We start from the raw sequence: 22,703 nt of genomic DNA, 5'->3' as shown, positions 1-22,703 counted from the left end.
GTACCCTATTATGGTTTATAAGAAAAACAATTACATTTAACAAAATTAAACCATATTTCATACAGCATTTAAAATAATAGAAAAAATCATCATCACAAATCAACGACAAAATCAAATAGGAAAATTACGTAGACATCGTAAATTTCAATTTCTCAGAGTTCCAGCTATTTAAGTTTCAAACAACCGATCTTGCAGTAGGTAAAAGTTTTGGTAAATAGAATATTCCAGATGAATATATGTGTTAAAGTTGATGCTAAAGCCCCTAGATTTGATTTTTATCACCAACATGTTGTTACCTGTACTGTATATTCATTCACATGTAGAGATGGCTACAAGACAAACCTAGTGAATTACTGCACTTGAGTGCATGGTAGCTTAATGAATGTTTTTTCCCAGGTATTCAACAACCCAAACCAAGTACAGCTAAAAAGAATTTTCCCTGCTCTAAAGATGAAACAACTGACACCTAATAGAGACTGTCCCCCCCATGCATGACATGTACATGACTTACAAAATTCCTACTCTGTAGATTGTAATAAAAAATGGAGAAAAAAAGTGCCTTGGTTATGATAAGATTTTAAAACTACTAAAATACCCTCTTTAAAGAATAAGCCATAAAAAGATGGAAATAATATAAGTAAATTACATATATAAGAAATACTTAGCTAAAAAACACTGGATGCCTTGAAATATTTTTTTCTGCATTTGGTATAACCATATGTTTATCAAAATCTTAAATACTTTACATTTCGCTATCAATTAGTAGTTTTTTTTTTCAATATGATTCTTTTTCATGTATACATGTAGGGAGCATACCTTACTGACAATCAATATTAATTATTTTGACAAAGTCATCTTTGTTTTTTATCATCACCTAATATCCGTCAGCTCAATTCTGCATCTGTGTTTGTATAACCATATACTCTAACTAATATTTGTTTTACTTGAGAATATTCTTCTATGAATCCCAGCATTTCCAACAATCAGGGTTCTTTAAAAAAAGTCAAACAAATTTCCTTTCTCATTTATTCCGGGAGTTCCTAATGAACAACGCTACCTCCTCCTGTTCCCTCTTTGCCTCCAAATCACCGAACAAAACCATCATTATATTCTAGTGAACCCAGCAAGGAACAAATTCAGACTCTCCATAAAACATTATTTTTCACTTGCCCTCTTTTCCATTCAAGGAATCCTTACATTCACTATTACTTCACACTAACCTTATCATATAATCTTCAAACTAACAGATTTGTACTCTTTACCCCACTGTTTCTGTCACTCACAGCAATACCCACTCCCTGGCTCTCTACATCTTTCTGCTATCCTGACACAATCTCTTTTTGTCCTTCCAATTCCTCCACATGCACTGCCTTTTCAATTTGTTTCCAGAGTTTACTCTTTAATCAAATCCGCTATCATACATTTCTTAACTTCTGGTGCACAAAAGTGTTTTTTTCTGAAATCAATTCAGGTATTGGGGCTGTAAATCACATGGTTCTGGCCACTTGAGGATTTTATCATTACAGTTAGTGATCCAAAATGTTATTTTCATTAGTAAAATAAATTTTTGAATATACTTACCCGATAATCATGTAGCTGTCAACTCCGTTGCCCGACAGAATTCTACGGAAGGGATACGCCAGCGATCGCTATACAAGAGGGGGGTGTACTCACAAGCGCCACCTGTGGCCAGGTACTGCAGTACTTCTTGTTGACACCACCTCAATTTTTCCTCGGTCCACTGGTTCTATGGGGAGGAAGGGTGGGTCAATTAAATCATGATTATCGGTTAAGTATATTCAAAAATTTATTTTACTAATGAAAATAACATTTTTCAATATTAATCTTACCCGATAATCATGTAGCTGATTCACACCCAGGGAGGTGGGTGAAAACCAGTGTACATGTATATCAAGAAGCTAAGTATCCCGTATTTCATATTATCAGTTATTCAAAATAACAATGAAATTATAAGTACCTGGTAAGGAAGTCGACTTGAGCCATTACTCTGCCTTAAATAAGTTCGTCTTCCTTACTGAGCGCAGCGTTCCTCTTAGGAGGCTGAACAACTCTAAGGTGCTGAAGTATCAAGGGCTGCAACCCATACTAAAGGACCTCATCACAACCTTTAACCTCGGCGCTTCTCAAGAAAGAATTGACCACCCGCCAAATCAACAAGGATGTGGAAGGCTTCTTAGCCGACCGTACAACCCATAAAAAGTATTCAAGAGAAAGGTTAAAAGGTTATGGGAATGTAGTGGCTGAGCCCCCGCCTACTACTGCATTCGTTGCTACGAATGGTCCCAGGGTGTAGCAGTACTCGTAAAGAGACTGGACATCTTTGAGATAGAATGATGCGAACACTGACTTGCTTCTCCAATAGGTTGCATCCATAACACTCTGCAGAGAACGGTTCTGTTTGAAGGCCACTGAAGTAGCCACAGCTCTCACTTCATGTGTCCTTACCTTCAGCAAAGCAAGGTCTTCTTCCTTCAGATGAGAATGTGCTTCCCTAATCAGAAGCCTGAATAGTAAGAAACTGAGTTCTTAGACCTTGGAAAAGAAGGCTTCTTGATAGCACACCATAAGGCTTCTGATTGTCCTCGTAAAGGTTAAGACCTTTTTAGATAGTACCTAAGAGCTCTAACTGGGCAAAGTACTCTCTCCAGTTCATTCCCCACCAAGTTGGACAGGCTTGGGATCTCGAACGACTTAGGCCAAGGACGTGAAGGAAGCTCGTTTAGCAAAAACCGAGCTGCAAGGAACATGTAGCCGTTTCAGATGTGAAAACTATGATCCTGCTGAAGGCGTGGATCTCACTTACTCTTTTAGCTGTTGTCAAGCACACGAGGAAAAGAGTTTTTAATGTGAGGTCCTAAAAAGAGGCTGATTGGAGAGGTTCAAATCTTGATGACATAAGGAACCTTAGGACCACGTCTAGATTCCAGCCTGGAGTGGACAACTGACGTTCCTTTGAGGTCTCAAAAGACCTAGGAAGGTCCTGTAGATCTTTGTTGGTGGAAAGATCCAAGCCTCTGTGGCGGAAAACCGCTGCCAACATACTTCTGTAACCCTTGATCGTAGGAGCTGAAAGGGATCTTACTTTCCTTAGATGTAACAGGAAGTCAGCAATCTGGGTTACAGTGGTACTGGTTGAGGAAACTGCATTGGTCTTGTACCAGCTTCGGAAGACTTCCCCTTGAGACTGATAGACTCTGAGAGTGGATGTTCTCCTTGCTCTGGCAATCGCTCTGGCTGCCTCCTTCGAAAAGCCCCTAGCTCTTGAGAGTCTTTCGAAAGTCTGAAGGCAGTCAGACGAAGAGCGTGGAGGTTTGGGTGTACCTTCTTTACGTGAGGTTGACGTAGAAGGTTCACTCCTAGAGGAAGAGTCCTGGGAATGTCGACCAGCCATTGCAGTACCTCTATGAACCATTCTCTCGCGGGCCAGAGCGGAGCCAACCAACGTCAGCCGTGTCCCTTTGCGAGAGGAGAACTTCTGAAGTACCCTGTTGACAATCTTGAACGGCGGGAATGCATACAGGTCGAGATGGGACCAATCCAGCAGAAAAGCATCCACGTGAACTGCTGCTGGGTCTGGAATCGGAGAACAATACAACAGGAGTCTCTAGGTTATCGAGGTAGCGAACAGATCTATGGTTGGCTGACCCCACAGGGCCCAAAGTCTGCTGCAAACATTCTTGTGAAGGGTCCACTCTGTGGGGATGACCTGACCCTTCCGGCTGAGGCGATCTGCCATGACATTCATACCGCCCTGAATGAACCTCGTTACCAGCGTGAGCTTTCGATCTTTTGACCAGATGAGGAGGTCCCTTGCGATCTAGAACAACTTCCACGAAAGAGTCCCTCCCTGCTTGGAGATGTAAGCCAGGGCTGTGGTGTTGTCAGAGTCCACCTCCACCACCTTGTTAAGCTGGAGGGACTTGAAGTTTATCAAGGCCAGAAGAACCGCCAACAACTCCTTGCAATTGATGTGAAGTGTCCTTTGCTCCTGATTCCATGTTCCCGAGCATTCCTGTCCGTCCAAAGTCGCACCCCAGCCCGTGTCTGATGCGTCCGAGAGGAGACGGCGGTCGGGTTTCTGAACAGCCAAAGGTAGACTTCCTTGAGAAGAAAGCTGTTCTTACACCACGCGAGAGAAGACCTCCTCTCTTCGGAAACAGGAACTGAGACCGTCTCTAGCGTCATGTCCTTTATCCAGTGAGCAGCTAGATGATACTGAAGGGGGCGGAGGTGGAGTCTCCCTAACACGATGAACAGGGCCAGCGATGAAAGTGTCCCTGTTAGACTCATCCACTACCTGACTGAGCATCGGTTCCTTCTCAGCATGCTCTGGATGCAGTCTAGGGCTTGGAAGATCCTTGGGGCCGACGGAAAAGCCCGAAAAGCTCGACTCTGAAGATCCATACCCAGGTAGACAATGGTCTGGGATGGGACGAGCTGGGACTCCTCAAAATTGACCAGGAGGCCCAGTTCCTTGGTCAGATCCATAGTCCATCTGAGAATCTCCAGACAGCGACGACTTGTGGGAGCTCTTAAAAGCCAATCGTCTGACGGAGCCGGACACAAGATCATGGTACTGCTGCACAGTCTGTGAACTGTCAACCATGGGGAAGCGAGGAAGTACAGTGACAACCCGAAGCTGTCTAGACTGTCTGGGTCGTACAGACAACTCCTTATCGGGTTGCTGAGGTTGCCGCACTGCGTCACAACAAGTCACTTCTGCTGGTTGTTGAACGTCTTCCCAGTGACACACTGACTCCGTAAACAAAAAATCCTCTAACAAGGACTAAGCTTGGACTGCATGTCTTGCAACACAGCTCAAGGTCTATGGGAGCAGGTGTGGTAACAGACGGGGTTAGCGACTGAAGTGGAACCATTACCTTCCCTGGAAGCATGTTATGCTTAAATTAAAGTCCATAGGAGGCTACGCAGCTAAAGGCTCCTCTCCAAATGACAGAGTCCTCAAGGGAATATCAGAGGGAGGGAGAAAAGCACTTTCTCATCTACAGGGACCATATCCGAGAAAAGCTAAGTTCTCTCAGTGAGGGTTTCACTGGTGCAAAAGCAGCAGACTAGAAGGCAACGTTATGAAACTGCTTGACAGTCTAGTGAGTTGGCAACAACCAAAGATGTGTGTCTGAGAAGCATGCGGTAAGGTATGCAGAGCATGCTGTATGCAGAGCATGCTGTATGCAGAGCATGCTGTATGCAGAGCATGCGGTAAGGTATGCAGAGCATGCTGTATGCAGAGCATGCTGTATGTAGAGCATGCTGTAAGGTAAGCAGAGCATGTTGCATGGCGTGTAACATTTCTCAGAAATTCCATGACCAGTGCTAGATTGAGTAATATCGCATTACTGTCCATTGAAAGTGCACGTGCCGAGGGAATTGATTTAGACTGTTTTGTTGATGAATTTGATAGCCGGCATGATAATCGTAGAATTAAGCTGCACTAAATATACGTACTATAATCTACTTCACCTCAGGAAAGGGAAACTCGCCCTGTTGGCAACACTGCATTACTTCATGCATGCTTGCATGGGGTTTTAATATCAACATAATATTTACATTACATTCATAACTCATGATTCATTTTTGTTTTGAAGATATTTTTGCCATATTTTTGCGATTTTGTTAAAAATATTGCAAGGAATACATATATATATTTTTTTTTTTTTTTTTTTTAAGTAATACGAATAACCTCCATTATCATAATGTTTGTGTAGGCATACATGTATATGTTTTACAAATGCAAGTTATGAAAGTAATGAGGTGTTATTATTGTCATTTGTTATTTCAAAGTTGAATGGGAAGAGGTTCAAGCTGAGGAGAAAGTGGCAGATGCATGCGTTGAGGTGGCTGACTCATAGCATGAGGTTCCTGCCTCAAGAGTTGCGCTTGCCTCAAGGGTTGAGGTGGCTGCGCAGAGAGAGGCTCTTGACTCACGAGTTGAGGTTCTTGAGGTGTGAGCTGCGAGAGTTGAGGTGGCGGCTGCGCAGAACGCGGCTCCTGTCTCACGAGTTGAGGTTCTTGAGGTGCTTGCCTCGAGAGTTGAGGTTGCAGCTGCGAGAGCTGAGGTGGCTGCCTCAAGGATGGTAGAGGTTGTCGTACCTCAAGAGGTTGCTGCCTCGAGGATGGTCTTACTGCAAGAAACTCTTGTCTCAAGGGAAGAGGAGGTTGTAAGGCATAAGGCTCCTGCCCCCATTGTTGAGGAGGTTGCTGCGTGGTAAGAGGCTCCAGCCTCAAGGAAAGTGGAGGTTGCTGCACAGCGCTGGTATCTGGCAACTCCCAACGCGGCAGCTCACGCATGGAGGTAGCTAGAGGAACCTCAACCTCATACGTCTGGCAGATTGTACTGCGCAGAGGGGGAGGAGCGTTCGCAGGAGGAGGTGTATTAACCTTCTCTGCCTGAAACTCCTGCATCAACACCGCAAGCTGAGACTGCATTGTCTGCAGTATAGACCACTAGAGTTTAAGAAAGACAACAACAAACGGAGCTACTGTCCGTTGAGACTGAGGGTCTAAAACAGCTGGTGCGGCAACAGACGGAGCTACTGCCTGTTGCGATACCACCTTGCCTCTCTGGGAGGTGTGCAGTTGTCGTACTGCAGCAAGTCCGAACTGACCCAGGGCTAATGGCTACACCTAGGAGTTGGACTTGTGCGGAAGGGACCGACTTGCACTTAAAAGCTGCAAGATTTGGTCCATGGTTTCTGCGAGAAACCTCTTCCGCAGACGAGGAATAAAAGGGCTCTCTCGTCTTTGTGTGGGTGGGGTGATCACGTCGGCAACGTGTGTAGATACACCCGAAACCACGGAGGGAAAACGTCTGTTCGTCGATCAAGGCCTGCTGAACCCATAAGTCCTTCGACATTACTTCTCCCCTGGGCTTGGGAGCTTGTAAGAGGTCCCAGACTAGGCGAACAACTGGCACGAACAGACGAACCCTCGAACGCAACACTGTAACACTTTGCGCTTATAACTTATCACTTTTGATTTTCTGTTTGCACTTATTTCACTGAACTCGAAACTTTAAGTGGTTTGTACCTGAAACACGCAATTCTATCCTTCCTTAAAAGTTAGTAATTGCAAAAACAGAATTACAATGTAACAGAAAAATCTAATGAAAGATAAATAATTCAGTGGCTGGAAAGAGACTAAACACTAGATCAAATAAACTACGTTTAAAATCTCTCACCGCATAAAGCTTGAGAACAAGAATAAAACTCTAGAAACGTTTACCTTCTTCCCCTAAAGAGACTAGGGAGAAGAGCAAAAACGATAACAACGTTACTCGCTTGAACGAAACGTTTATCCTCCTCTCTCTCCCTCCGTCTCTATCTCTCTCTCTCTCTCTCTCTTGACTTAGAACCTGAGAGAAGAGCCCAATCATATATATCGTTAAAACATATTATTGTTAAAGGAAAAAAACTGAAAGATTTCCCAAATAAAAAGTTCCTTTATTAGAATTAAAACCATTAAGCTAAGAAAGAATGAACAAAACGCTAGAAACGGTTTACTCTTACTGCAACGTGACACCGTGAAAATTCTCTCTCTATCGTAACGATAGAGCGCAAGTTGAACGTTCTGAACGTCAACAACTGCAGAGACAAAACAAAACGTTAGTTCAACTTTGAAAACAGTACGAGACTATCAAAGAAATTCTTTCAAAAACATTAAAATAGCATTATATGTTAACAGGTAAAACCGAAATGACGGGCTCAATGTTAATTAACTTCGGTACCAAGAAAAGACCGCCTACTATTAGGAAAGGTCGAATATAAACAAAGCAAAATTAAGAAAGAGAGTCTATACTCTCTTAGACACCAACACTTCCGTCTAAGGGAAGGGTCGGCCATTTAAAAGTGAAAGAGAGTTCATACTCTCTTCGTCACCATAATTAATCAAATTAATTCCAAAAGCTAGCTAAGCTAATGATAAAACTTCCTGAATAGCGAAAGCTAAACTCTAGAGCAAATACATCACCAAATCGTGAGCAAAAAAACTCCAGAATCAACAGCGTATCCATGTAGGTCTAGCCGGAGGCACGACAGAGGAAAAATTGAGGTGGTGTCAACAAGAAGTACTGCAGTACCTGGCCACAGGTGGCGCTTGTGAGTACACCCCCCTCTTGTATAGCGATCGCTGGCGTATCCCTTCCGTAGAATTCTGTCGGGCAACGGAGTTGACAGCTACATGATTATCGGGTAAGATTAATATTGAAAATAATGTTTTCATTTCTTAGCATTCTATGCATCCAATTCGAAAGCTCAAGATATTTAAAGTTAATATCAATTGTGTACTTTTCAGAGTACTTGCTGGAGAAAATGTTTCTTAGTATTACTCTAATAAAATAATATGCTCAAGCTTGGAATACCTAATCAGCAAAAAAAAAAAAAAATAAAATTCATTTTGGTTGGTGTCTTTGAAGACCATTAATTTACAGTGACTTTTGTATCAAAAGCCAACACTTGGTATTAATGGTCTTTGTATAGTAATGAAGACTGCTACATTTAGTTATGTTTCTTCTCTCTTCAGATCTACGTAGGTTAATGAATTTAGGCCTGCCATATCATACTGTGAGTCAAATCTAAATAGAAGTAAATTGTTATGTAGCTTGTACAGTACTATTAGAGCACAGGCATTCCTCTCCCATGAAATAATATCCTAATAAAGATATAAAAAATAAAATGGCTACTTTAAAAATATGAGTTTGTCCATGTACACATGGTTAAAGAATAAAAAACAAAATACTGCAAAATACATTGTGATTGAAATATATTCTCCTAAACATTTGATAATGGTCAGCCAATACATTTACTGATAGGGAGAGTTGATTTAATAACTGATATTGGTATGCCTAACTTTTTTTTTCCAGATACTCTTGTTTTTAGGTAGGAACCCAAGCCAATTTATAGTGATATTTCGCATCTTTGAAGTATTCAATTTTCCTTTGGAAAGCACAAAACAGTAACTACAGTATCTTTATGAATAGACCCTTCTCCCAAATATTAAAGTATATTTCAGTCCCACTCTCAAAATAGTCATAATTAAGGTCCACCCATAAAACCAAGTGAAATAAGTTGACTTTTCAATAACTGTAACACACATAAGCATATTTAAGGTGATAACAGTTTAAAATTACTTTATTGATCTATCATATTTTTCTTAGCATATGCACTAACTTGCCCAGTGTACCGTATACAGTAAACTGGTGAAAACTATGACACAATAAATAAAATAACTTTAAAAGATAAACATTTCTGAAATGGTGTACCTAAATTATAGAAACATTGTTCCCAAATAACATACAAAACACCAATACAGAGTCCATTACAAAAGACAAATAAATACATCACAGTATATGAACTAGGGCATGATGTACAAACTATAATGTACTGACAACAGACTACAATAAAATATTTACACATCTAAAAGCAAGAGGATTAAACATCGCATCCAGATATCCAGAACAGGCTGCATTCTGCTTCCTGATGAGGAAAAACAATAAAACCAAATCCCATTGAGAAAAAGGAAAATAAGGTAAAATAAATAAAACAAAATACACAAGGAAAGCATAGTAGTGACATGAAAGAAGAACATTGGAAAAGAACAGAACTGCAAAAAAAGTTAAATGTTAGAGCAAACACAAAATTGATTGTGGCCAGATCTCTTGAAATTTAACTGACATTGGTACTGCCAATGGACTGTACAGTAAATTAGCAAAAACCAACTCCCTGTGTTCTGGACCTCTGGTGTACTGAGAAAGAGATTCTGATTGAAGTTGAGAAAGAAAATGCAATTGGGAAAAATGAAGAAGGGAGTGGTTTGCAAAAGGGGATAAGAATCAAGATGAAGGTGAAATTCAATACTGACACTTTCAGAAACACTGATGTTTTCTAAGGGATATTACCAGTGTGAAGCCGGGGGCTTATGATCAGAGCGGGACAGGAATATCAGTCGCTTTCTGGGGAGGCGCTCTGGAGAGACAATGATTAAAATGACCAGTTAGAATTATCATTGTTACTTTTTTAAACTTATCGTACACAGTGGCTTGTTCGTGAAAAAGTTTCTTCGACCAACTGCTGAGAAGGGTGTGCATAAGAACAGAAATGTAATAGATTCCAAGGATTAAAAAAGTTTTGCAGAAGAAAAAAACAATACAGGAAATGCCTCTGAAGACACAGAACATAAAAGACTACAAGAATGTTAATGCAAATAATATTCAGCAATTAATAAAGTAAATAACTTGGTTTAGATCTGATGAAAGATTTAAGGCCCCCATAAAAAAATCCACAGTATCAAAACTCACTACCTACTGCTGACTATAGGAATTATCTAATGAGTAATTAGGTTATGCTACATTTCAACATTTCCTGCTAAACTGCACATACTGACATGACAATTTACTTTAAATTAGGATTTCCATGAAAATGTAACTATTCTAACATCAAACAAATGTAATTGAGTGTTTTGTAATTTATAACAAAACCTAAGGAACACAAAACAAATTGCCTAATTGAACAGGAGCAAAAGAAAGGTTCCCAATTCTAAGAGACTGAAAAAATATACCAAAACATTCTTAGCTACTACAAATAAAAGAATATTAGAATAGAATAAATGTCCTTTTGGCTTCATTAAATATTATATTGTACTTCAAATAAATATGTCCACTTTCATACAGAAAACTTTTACTAGTACATGTGTACCTATAATATATTTAAGAAATACTACAGCATGTATACCTAGAACATATTTAAAGAAACATCATCTGCAATTTATAAAATGTTCTTAAAATGTTTCTCAACAAAATATTGCACGTACTGTACTGTACTTGGAAAAATAGCATTGGTATCTCTACAGTATAATCCAGCATTGTAACTTACCTTTTAACTATTTCAAGCCATAGTAATCAATATTTTTCTTTGGTGAAATAACTGTTGTGAGTTATGCTAAACTGAAAAATTATCCCCCTGCCATGTTTATAACAACGCAGTAAATAGAATAGACATGATTGTTTTTAATACAATGAGTGAAAACCACACATAAAAGTACATGAAATATGTTTATCTAAAAGAAATCAGCCTCCATCATATCTACTTTTGTCAATCTCCATAACTACATTGGGATAACAGTAGTAAATTCCCAATTTCCCTCTGATTTACCAAACTATGAGTTTACTCTTTTCTGCTAACATTTAATATCATGAGTAATAACCACATTACCTCATTCCAATGTCATCATTAAGAATATTCCAGGATGTTATTTTTTTTCTACTTTCAGGCGTTATGATTTTATTCAATGTTAACAATTTCTATATGTATTTTTAACATTACAAATTCACAAACAGAAATCTTCCCCCTCATTTTGCCTTTAATTAATTAGCGTATTTATTATATTAATTAGATGGCATTAGCTACTAAGAAATAACTTTTTTCCTTTCCACCATTCTCGTTTTCATCCCAAGATAGTACCACCGTAATTACATTCATGAAAAAACCCATATGCTTTTAGACTTAACATAACATTTTGGAAAAAAATATATTTTGTAGAATACAAACCATTAGTTTACTATGGTTTATTAATGTAATTCAATAATTCAAAGGGAAAACAATAAAAATATACAGTATACATTGAAGTATAGTTGATGCCATAGAGTGAGGATTCTCACTCGAGTAGGGTATACACCCACATGGCCAAACCTCTTCTCCCTCTTTTTTTTGTTATTCTAATTAAGATTTGGCTCTACATCCACCCAGAAGGGTCAGATTATAACAGCAATTTAGTTTTCTTTGATAGAAAAAAATTTCACCAGGGTATCTTCGTGACTGACATACAGCATTGGCAATAAGCAACTTATCTAAAATGGAGCACTGAAGATTAGAAAGAAACCATCAAGATATCCTCATTACAACCGATTCATTGATATAGTAATTGGATTACAGTGAAGCATTAAATACCCACCAGTGGTGCATAGAGAAAACAGAGCAAGTCTTTCATTCAAAGTATGACCAGTATGAAATGGGCAACATGAATGAAGGGAAGTTTGTTATATGATTTCTGATTACAGTAAAGGATCCTTATCTAAGGCCGTTATAATCACAGACCCCACTTCCAGTTTGCAGAATTCCATGAATGCTAGGAGGTAAAAACTCAAGATTTTTTTCCACTAATAAATATTCCCTTGAGAGATGTGATTGTACTTTAAGTTAAATTTAAAATACACTAGAACAGTGAATGTACTTTACTGTAATAAAATAGAACGGAATATATTAAAATCTTACACTAGCGATCTACACCTCTCTCTCTCTCATATAGGCATAAATCTTTTAACTCCTTCGCTACGATGACCTCATTATATGCCAAAAAACATGCCTGGTGATACAGAAAGTGACGTCCGAATACATTATTCTTATGATTACAAGCTAAGCTACAAATATAAACCTTATGGAGGCAAAAATCCATTGTATATCCTGCAAAAGAGTATAGCACACGGTCTTATATCACACACAGTTCACACTCTGTAAATTTCACTAAAAATCTCCTCCTCTCCTTAATGTTAGCATCCCCTCCTTTCTTCAGTCAACCAATGAAGTCTTTGGGATTCTAGCCTTTATTTCTGATTCTGTAAATGTTCTTTTACCCTGTTTTTTATGTTACCATAGTGAAATCACACCACACACTAGCCAATGGTGACATTCCCTTCCTGAGGGATTACTCAAACCGCCCCGAGGGATTACTCAAACCGCCCCTGACACATCTAACCCACCACTAACCAAAATGCTTACGATTCTAGTTGTTAATCACGATTATGTAAGGTCTATTTTAGTGTATTTCTATGTTGGCATACATGTTTAAATCACACAGATATAACTATGTAGTATTCTTTAATTGTCCGCCTCTGACTCCCGCAAGTCCCACCCATAACGTAAGCAAAACATTTAACCAGTACAGTAATGCAAGTTGGTTTTGACTTTTCCTATTCTATTACTTTTTTCTTAGCCATCATTTCGACAAAATAATATCATCTTCCTGTTTTATATACTATTTCCTATTAGCATTTCTCATACTTTTCACGAGTAAAAAAAAAATCTCTCTCTCTCTCTCTCTCTCTCTGTTTTATATACTATTTCCTATTAGCATTGCTCATACTTTTAACGAGTATAAAAAAAAAATCTCTCTCTCTCTCTCTGTTTTATATACTACTGTATTTCCTATTAGCATTGCTCATACTTTTCACGAGTATAAAAAAAAAAATCTCTCTCTCTCTCTCTGTTTTATATACTACTGTATTTCCTATTAGCATTGCTCATACTTTTCACGAGTAAAAAAAAAATCTCTCTCTCTCTCTCTGTTTTATATACTATTTCCTATTAGCATTGCTCATACTTTTAACGAGTAAAAAAAAATCTCTCTCTGTTTTATATACTATTTCCTATTAGCATTGCTCATACAGTACTTTTAACGAGTAAAAAAAAAATCTCTCTCTGTTTTATATACTATTTCCTATTAGCATTGCTCATACTTTTCACAAGTAAAAAAAAAATCTCTCTCTCTCTCTCTCTCTCTCTCTCTCTCTCTCTCTCTCTCTCTCTCTCTCTCTCTCTCTCTCTCTCTCTCTCTCTCATTGAAAAACTAATGAATATTGTAGTTTACAGACCCCCAAACACTAAGGAGTTTGACATAATAATAGAAAAAATAGATGATATATGTAGAAACCATAAAGACTGGAATATACTCCTATCCGGAGATTTTAACTTTCCTTTCGTGGATTGGAAAGAACGGATAGAAGAAAGTGGTTGTATGTATACATATAAAAAAGATAGTAATAGTAGCGCAGAAGATAAGAGGCAATTTGAAAAGCTTCAAGATATGCTATTAGAACATAATATGCAACAAATAAACCACATTCCAACAAGAAAGGAAAATGTCCTAGATCTAGTATTTGTGAATGAGGTGAATTATGTTAAAGAAATAATAGTGTATAACACAGGAATTTCAGACCACAATGTCATAGAATTGATAGTTCATTCCAAAGCAAGTGATCACAGAATTAATAAAAGCACAAAACTTTGGGAAGGATATGGAAAATATAACTTTTACGGTAAGAATATAAAATGGTCAGAAATAAATGAAGAACTGAATAAAGAATGGAAAAATGTATTTATAAGTGATAATATACAGGTAAATACGGATATACTGTACAAAATACTGGAGAAAATTGTTGAAAAATATGTACCGAAAAAAAACAATAAACAAAAGACGTACATACCAAGAGACAGAAGGATCTTATTTCAGAAAATTAAAAAGTGGAAGAAAAATCTTGCAAAAGAAAAAAAAAAAAAAAAAAGTGTGGAAAATGAGGGAAATAAAATGTAAGATAGAAAATGCAGAAAAAAAGATTATACAGTCGAAAGAAAATGAAAGAAGGGACTTAGAAGAAAGGACACTTCAAAATATAAAAAGAAACCCCAAAATACTTTACTCCTATGCAAAAAAGATGAATAAAAGGAGAATAGAAATAGGACCTCTAAGAATTGAAGGACGGCTAACGAATGAAAAAAAGGAAATATGCAACATATTAGCAGAAAAATATAAGAGTGAGTTCACGCCAAGAATTGCGAATGAGAATAATGAAACAGAAATGAGAGAAGAAAATGTTGAATATCTAACGGATATAGATATTAATGAAGCAGATATTGTTACGGCTATAAACGAAATTAAAAATGAATCGGCAGCCGGACCAGATGGAGTTCCAGCGATTTTGTTAAAAAAAACTGCAAACACTATCGCGAAGCCACTTGCAATACTGCTAAGACAGAGTATAGATATGAGCGAGATATATGTTAAACATAAATTAGCTTATATAACCCCTATCTTCAAAAGTGGATCAAGACTAGAGGCAAGCAATTATAGACCTGTTAGTCTAACATCACATATTATGAAAGTGTATGAGAGGGTAATAAAAAAGAAAATAATGAACCATTTGGTCAAAAATAATTTGTTTAATATGGGTCAACACGGTTTCGTACCTGGAAAAAGTACACAGACCCAACTGATAGCTCACTATGAAAACATATACAATAATATGATAAATGAAAAAGACACAGATGTGATCTATCTAGATTTTGCAAAAGCCTTTGACAAGGTAGACCATAACATATTGGAGAAAAAAATGAGAAAGCATAATATTGTGGGAAAGATAGGAAAATGGGTAAAAGAATTCCTGCAAAACAGAAAACAGATAGTGGTTGCAAATGACGAGAAATCAGATGAAGCCCAGGTAATATCTGGTGTGCCCCAAGGTACGGTATTAGCTGCACTGCTATTTGTTATTATGATCTCAGACATAGACTGTGATGTTGAAAACTCCGTAGTGAGAAGTTTCGCCGATGACACAAGAATAAGTAGAGAAATTACTTGTGATGAAGATAGGAACTCACTACAAAGAGATCTAAACAAAATATATGAATGGGCGGAGATAAATAGGATGGTATTTAACTCCGATAAATTCGAATCAATAAATTATGGAAACAGAGAAGGAATGGTGTATGCATACAAGGGACCTAATAATGAGACAATCACAAACAAGGAAGCAATTAAAGACCTTGGTGTAATTTTAAATAGGAATATGTTATGCAACGACCAAATAAGCAACACTGTTGGCTAAATGTAAAGCAAAAATGGGAATGTTATTCTGACACTTTAAAACAAGAAAAGCTGAACACATGATTATGCTTTACAAAACTTATGTGCGTAGTACACTCGAGTACTGTAATGTGATATGGTACCCACACTACCAAAAGGATATTGCCCAAATAGAGAGTGTACAAAGGTCCTATACTGCTAGAATAGAAGAAGTTAAGGACCTTGATTACTGGGAAAGACTGCAATTTTTAAAACTATACAGTCTAGAAAGGAGAAGAGAACGCTACATGATAATACAAGCATGGAAGCAAATAGAAGGAATTGCTGAAAACATCATGGAGCTTAAAGTATCAGAAAGAGCAAGCAGAGGTAGATTAAGTGCCAAAAAGCATTCCAGGTAAACTGAGAAAGGCGCACAGGACATTAATCCACTACGCACCAGCATCGATAATGCAGCGACTATTTAATGTGCTGCCAGCTCATCTAAGAAACATATCAGGAGTGAGCGTAGATGCGTTTAAAAATCAGCTCGATAAATACCTAAGATGCATCCCAGACCATCCAAGACTGGAAGATGCAAAATACACCGGAAGATGTATTAGCAACTCTCTGGTGGATATACGAGGTGCCTCACACTGAGGGACCTGGGGGAACCCAAACAAAAAATAAGGCAATAAGGTAAGGCTGGCTCTCTCTCTCTCTCTCTCTCTCTCTCTCTCTCTCTCTCTCTCTCTCTCTCTCTCTCTCTCACCGGTTTGATTATACATGATAGAAAATTAAATACTCAACAGTAAGGGCAACATTAATAAAATACAAAAAGTACATACAGAACAGCACTCTATACTTCGTATATGTACAGGACTTTACTGTACTTATAGTGTTATGACAGTTTGTTAATTGGTGTTCATGAGCCACATTCAGTATATTTTTCTAGAAAATATCTTTTTTTGTTATAAAATGTTTAATATATCAAAATAAGCAATTACAGTATAACCATTTTTAAATGGCGTTTTAAGTATTCACGAATATGCCCAGTTCGTAGCCGATTCTGGTCCCTAACCACCACAAAACCGCTGTTGGGCTAACTGTAGCGAGGGTCGAGTTGGAGAGCGGCATGCTGGCGAGAGCTGTGATGTAGCGCAGCATGGGCGAACGGAAAACATCTGGAAGGAGACTATCTAGCAAGTGAAGGGTGAGCTGGTAAACGGCAAGCTGGCGAACAGTGTGCAGGGGTGTGACGTAGACGAGTGATTGCTCGCTGGGGTATGGCACACTATGGCAGAGCATCCAAGGGCAAGTGAACAACGAGCAGGTGAGTGATGATCATAAGCTGGTGAATGGCAAGCAGCAGAGTAATGATCACAAGCTGGTGAATGGCGAGCAGGAGAGTGACGATCATGAGCTGGCGAGTGATGATCGTGTGATGACGAGTGATGATCAAGAGCAGGAGAGTGATGAGATGATCGTCGATCCCTGGAATCAGAGCGTTCTTTCCTCACGGCGGGTATGGGCGACTGACTGGATGGGCGAAGGGGACTGCGGTCCTTAATAGACGATGAGATCCTGGGGGTGCCAGCGGGCACGCTGTCTCTTCAACAGCGATCAGGAGGCTAAAAGCGCTGGATACACCACCATTTGCACTTACTGCATAACCTCTACAATGTTTACAATTCTTCCAGAAGGTTTAATTCACTAGCCACACCGTCAATTATGAACTTTCAGTTTCTTGAAAATGGGTGGGGAATCTATGGAGCCAGAAGATTGGGAGGAATAATTATAGAACAAGGAAGATTTTAATGTTAATAATAATTTTAGTAATTTCAATAATAATAATTCTAATAATTTTCCTCTGAAGGGGAGTCACGCTGCAGGAGAGGGCGAGAGATGGGCCTCGCAGACTGCAAAGGCGTCGAGTATGGTGCTTGCAGGAGAAAGAAATTCTACCTCGGAAGACGCAGAATTAGGTTATCTTTAGGGGCCCATGCATCAGATAAAGAAAAGGATTCTCCGGGGGCGGAGCCGAAGTTCCTATAGGGGAAGAAGCTATGTCCCTGAGGAACCGCAGGGTTGTCTGGTCAACACTCCTACTCGACTGATCCTAGGAAGAGACTGAGCGAGCATCAGCCTGTGGAAGAGATCGGATGTGGTCAAGAAAGAGGTCCAAGGTTTCTTCTCCATTGAGGAGGCCCCCGAAGGCGAGAACTCTCTTGGACCGCTTCTTGTGCCGGCGCCCAAATCTCTCCCACTGGGAGGAGGACCACTCCTGGCACTCCTCACAGGTGTTAGCCTGATCACATCGCCGTCCTTTGCGTGCCGGGTACAAAGAATGGGGATCGGTTTCGGTTTTAGACATGAAGGTACTGAGGGAGCGTCCTTCAGGCCCTGACCATGTCTGCATTATGGACTGCAGAAAGGAGAAACACACGCACTTGAAAATTAAAAAAGCTGAGAAATTATTACAATGGTTAAGTCTGTTTGGAAGGCAGAGAGCGGAGACATCTATTCTCGGCAAAGCCAAAGAAAAAGTGAGCCAGACACACTGGAGTGCGAGTGAAAATCCAAAACACCAAATCAACGCGTACAATACTGTTGCCGGAACGAGAAGACATAGGAATGCCGATGCGTAGATGCACGATGGGATATAGGACAGTAGATGCCGACCAATAGGAGAGCAGGATCTCTTGGTGGTAATTAGCATCTGAGTAAGGAGATAACCAATGGGAACGCAGGAGGATGGTAGCTTGTTTACGGGCTGGCGGCGCGCAAATTTTAAAATCCGTCTTGGATACGATCAGGCTCCCGCTGCGTACCACCTTTCGTTGTCCGAAAGATTCTTCGTGATCCGAGTCGTAAAATTCTTCACATCTCCTTTACTGAAGTGAAAATTTTGTAAGCCGATTCTTTCGTAGCTAGAGGTTTGACTGTATCAAGGGGAGTTACAAAACAACTGATTCATGATTGTAGACTTCCATCAGGCTTGTCGCAAAGTGTATACTTCTAAAAACGTTCATAATTAAAGCTGGGTAACGTTACCATAGATGAGCAGTGAAGTAGGAAGAAACCAATGGAAATGGATAAAAAAAAAAAAAAAACAGAGCAATAGGTCTATGCAATATGCAGAAAACCTTTATTAGCATATACAGCTCCTCTACCCCTCAGGGAATGGACATGAGTATTACATAAAAGATATGAGGTGAAGAAAAGGTAAACTGACATTTCATATTAACCACTATCACCTTATCAACCAAAAACATGACTGAACAAATCTGACATTTGTAATCCCCACAGCGTCTTACCTCTCTGACAGCCCAGTTATGTCTATCACCAAATACAAGGACTGTTATTTATTTCTTTACCAAAGACACTATCACATTCTTCAGAAATTGACATAAGGAGCTTGACACTGAGGTTATACATGTGTTGTGGTATAAACATATCTCTGCAAATCTATAACTTGGTAGAGAAGTATATCCCTTCCAATCTCACCTATCTAACCTTACCTTGCTTAAACAACTGTTGGATCCCCATTACTGTATATGTACATTACATGTGTCCTTTTCACAACATACAAGTGACTGTTTCTATATTATGGGAAAGAAAGGCTCATAAGAAGAATAAACTTATGAAATACATAAATTAGTTCCAAATGAGACACTGTTGTTACCTAAAAATATCACAAATGAAAGATTCCTACCAAATTCATAGAATGGGTGAGAAAAAAATCCAAAGCATGAAAATGGGAAATACCCAGGGTTATAATAAAAATAATTGAATCCTTTGACACGATGTAGGTAGTGTTTGAAGACTAAACCACAAATGGAGTGGTTCTTATCTGTTTAGAAGTAAAAGATCTGGCTTTTAAATTAACCCTTCAACAAGGTATTTTACACAATAGAGTATTTCCATCAAACACATGATCAAATCTTGAGTAACTTCAAACTTAATTTAAGGAGCGTGACTCAAGACCCCTGGCCTGGAATTTTGGAAATTCAGATTATTCCATTTTTAGCTAGGAGTGTGTCCATATCTCATATTTCAAGTAGGTTTTTTTTTTTAACTTGATTCTTATTGCTAAAAAGTTCTTTTTATATACAGAACTGTATTTACATAAGCATGACTGTTCCTATATGCAATCCTTTTCTGACTTGCATACTCATTAATTTACTTTTCCTTCAAAAATTTCCAGGAGCTTTTTATTTCAGTATCCCATAAACACTAATTGCAACATTTCCTATGATTCTCTGAGGAATAGGTTATTTGTTTTTCATATATCAAATGATATTTGTAAATGAACATTTGCTACATGTATGTTTCTCTTTTTTTGTCAGCTCATTTATGTATTTACAATTACTCTTATTATGATGAAAGATCCATAAATTGTCAGAGGTAAAAAGGTCAAAAGCATTGAATTTGACCAGAAATACACACAGATGAGAATATATGTTAGCTAGTCTTGCTCATGTGTGTGCATTTGGTGCATGCATATTTTTGGATTTGAAGGATGAGGCACCCCACTGGTTAATAATAATATATGTAGTAGGTTGGCCAGGGCACCAGCCACCCGTTGAGATACTACCGCTAGAGAGTTATGGGGTCTTTTGACTGGCCAGACAGTACTACATTGGATCCTCCTCTCTGGTTACGGTTCATTTTCCCTTTGCCTACATACACACTGAATAGTCTGGCATATTCTTTACATATTCTCCTCTATCCTCATACACCTGACAACACAGATTACCAAACAATTCTTCATCACCCAAGGGGTTACTGCACTGTAATTGTTCAGTGCCACTTTCCTCTTGGTAAGGGTAGAAGAGACTCTTTAGCTATGGTAAGCAGCTCTTCTAGGAGAAGGACACTCCAAAATCAAACCACTGTTCTCTAGTCTTGGGTAGTGCCATAGCCTCTGTACCATGGCCTTTCACTGTCTTGGGTTAGAGTTCTCTTGCTTGAGGGTACACTCGAGCACACTCTCCTATCTTATTTCTCTTCCTCTTGTTTTGTTAAAGTTTTTATAGTTTATATAGGAGATATTTATTGTTTTTACTCTTCTTAGAATATTTTATTTTCCTTTTTTCCTTTCCGCACTGAGCTATTTTCCCTGTTGGAGCCCCTGGGCTTATAGCATACTGCTTTTCCAACTAGGGTTGTAGCTTAGTAAGTAATAATAATAATAATAATAATAATAATAATTAACTGAAATATAATACGTCCCTATGATCTCTAGTGGTGAGAAAATTACAACTAAAAGCCCATCCCTATATATACTAAAAGTCTATTCAATCAATCTTTAATGTACATAAAACTTTGAATTACAATTTTTCAAAATACAGTACAGTACAGTTTGATTGTTTTAGAGAAAAACTGCATATTTTTAATATCTGTATTGACCAATTTTTGTCATTCAATCATGAAAAGATGAGGAATTTTATAGCCTACAATATGTATTCCACTTTTAGAAAAAACTTAAAACTTTCATAAGAAAAATATCACCTTTAAAAGTGACTTCTATACAACGATAAAATACAGTAAATATATAAAAAATTAAAATGCTATGACAATTTCCAATGCACACCTTTTTGTATATAAAAAACGATAAAATACAGTAAATATATAAAAAATTAAAATGCTATGACAATTTCCAATGCACACCTTTTTGTATATAAAATTATCTTTCAAGTGGTTTTTAAATGAACAAAAAAAAATTGAATGAAAAACAAAAAAGTAGATATAGTTTGAAGTAATGCCAAAATATACCGTATTTGATGGCCTACAGGACGCACTTTTTCCCCAAAATTTTGGCTAAAAAAAATTGCCCTGCGTCTTTCATCTCATAGGTGAAGTTTGAGACCTACCGTAGGCCTAGGCTGATCTAACCCAGCTTATGCTCAGTACTTTTACCCACCATAAACTCCCTGCATGCTTATTATATTTTTATTATTGGTATTATTGTATTAATACCAGTTTTAAAAATGAATTCGTTAAAATAAAAGTACAGTAATTGAATCTGAAATGCTTCGACTTGGCATTTATAAACATAACCTGACAAAATGTAAACAGAGTTATGGTTGCAGTTTTTAACTTTTTCTTTCCTTAACCTTCGATAATTTTAATGGTATCGTTTATAACGATAGTAACCAAATTTAGATTAGCATATTTATTTTTCATTGAAAATCCACCATGATTTGAATTATCCTCACTCTTTCTCCAATCAAGCATCATCTTCTCTGACACATCATACTATCATTAGCGGTACTTTGTTATTGTTGACTAAACGCAAACAAAATTGTTTTCCTCTTATGCGATGTTTAGAAATTTTTAGGGATATGGAAAAGTAAAATATCTGTAATAACATCTTTACTAAAAGCTCCTAATATCGTTAGTTATTACTTGCATGTGCAAATGCGTTTGTTTGTTCATTATGATCGGCGATGAAATGTAAACAAAACAAAAAAAACGTCTTCTGTTTTAAACAGTGTTTATTAAAAAAAAATTATAAAAAATCGCTCTTATTTCATGCATTCATTTGTTCTTTATGATCGGTAATGAAACGTTAACAAAGCAGTGATTTTGGTTTTATGTTGCCTGCTTATCAAATGCATGATATGAAATTGTCTTTATTTAATTCATTTAGGATTTTTAAGTATGCAACAAAAGCTAGCCTGTGCACTGATGGTTTTGCAATTCACCAGTTATTTTATACAGCAGATATGACCCGCATTCATTCAAATTTGACTTAATTTTCAATTTCGTTGTAACTGAAGGTTGTCTTAAGCGCGGATATATACGCTTTTGTCACTTTATCTTGATAATGTTATACAGTATGTGTAAATTACAATTACTTCCTTCCAATTCTCCTGAAGCATACACCTAATGCACATAGGTTATAAGATTTCCAAAATCTACATCTCAAAATAAAAATCTGACTGAATGATCTTAAAGGCATATATAGTACATAGTTAATAAATAACATGCTCGGCAATTTGCATTTCACATTATAAGAATCAACATTTATTAACTACATTTTAAACAAT

The 22,703-nt window shown here is 37.9% G+C and overlaps 2 protein-coding genes across 5 annotated transcripts in view; one reads left to right on the top strand and one right to left on the bottom strand.

The window, feature by feature from the left end:
• LOC137617179 (DDB1- and CUL4-associated factor 8-like) overlaps positions 1 to 22,703 on the top strand; it is a 483,388-nt gene that overhangs the window by 389,691 nt on the left and 70,994 nt on the right. The window lies entirely within an intron of this gene.
• The window catches only part of LOC137617072 (DDB1- and CUL4-associated factor 8-like), a 56,610-nt gene that overhangs the window by 5,444 nt on the left and 28,463 nt on the right, over positions 1 to 22,703 (bottom strand). The gene's annotated exons all lie outside the window — the stretch shown is intronic.

The sequence above is a fragment of the Palaemon carinicauda genome, chromosome 23 (assembly GCF_036898095.1).
Source record: "Palaemon carinicauda isolate YSFRI2023 chromosome 23, ASM3689809v2, whole genome shotgun sequence".
Taxonomy (NCBI): Eukaryota; Metazoa; Arthropoda; class Malacostraca; order Decapoda; family Palaemonidae; genus Palaemon; species Palaemon carinicauda.
The sequence above is the reverse complement of the archived record's forward strand: the minus strand, read 5'-3'. Positions and strand labels throughout refer to the sequence as shown.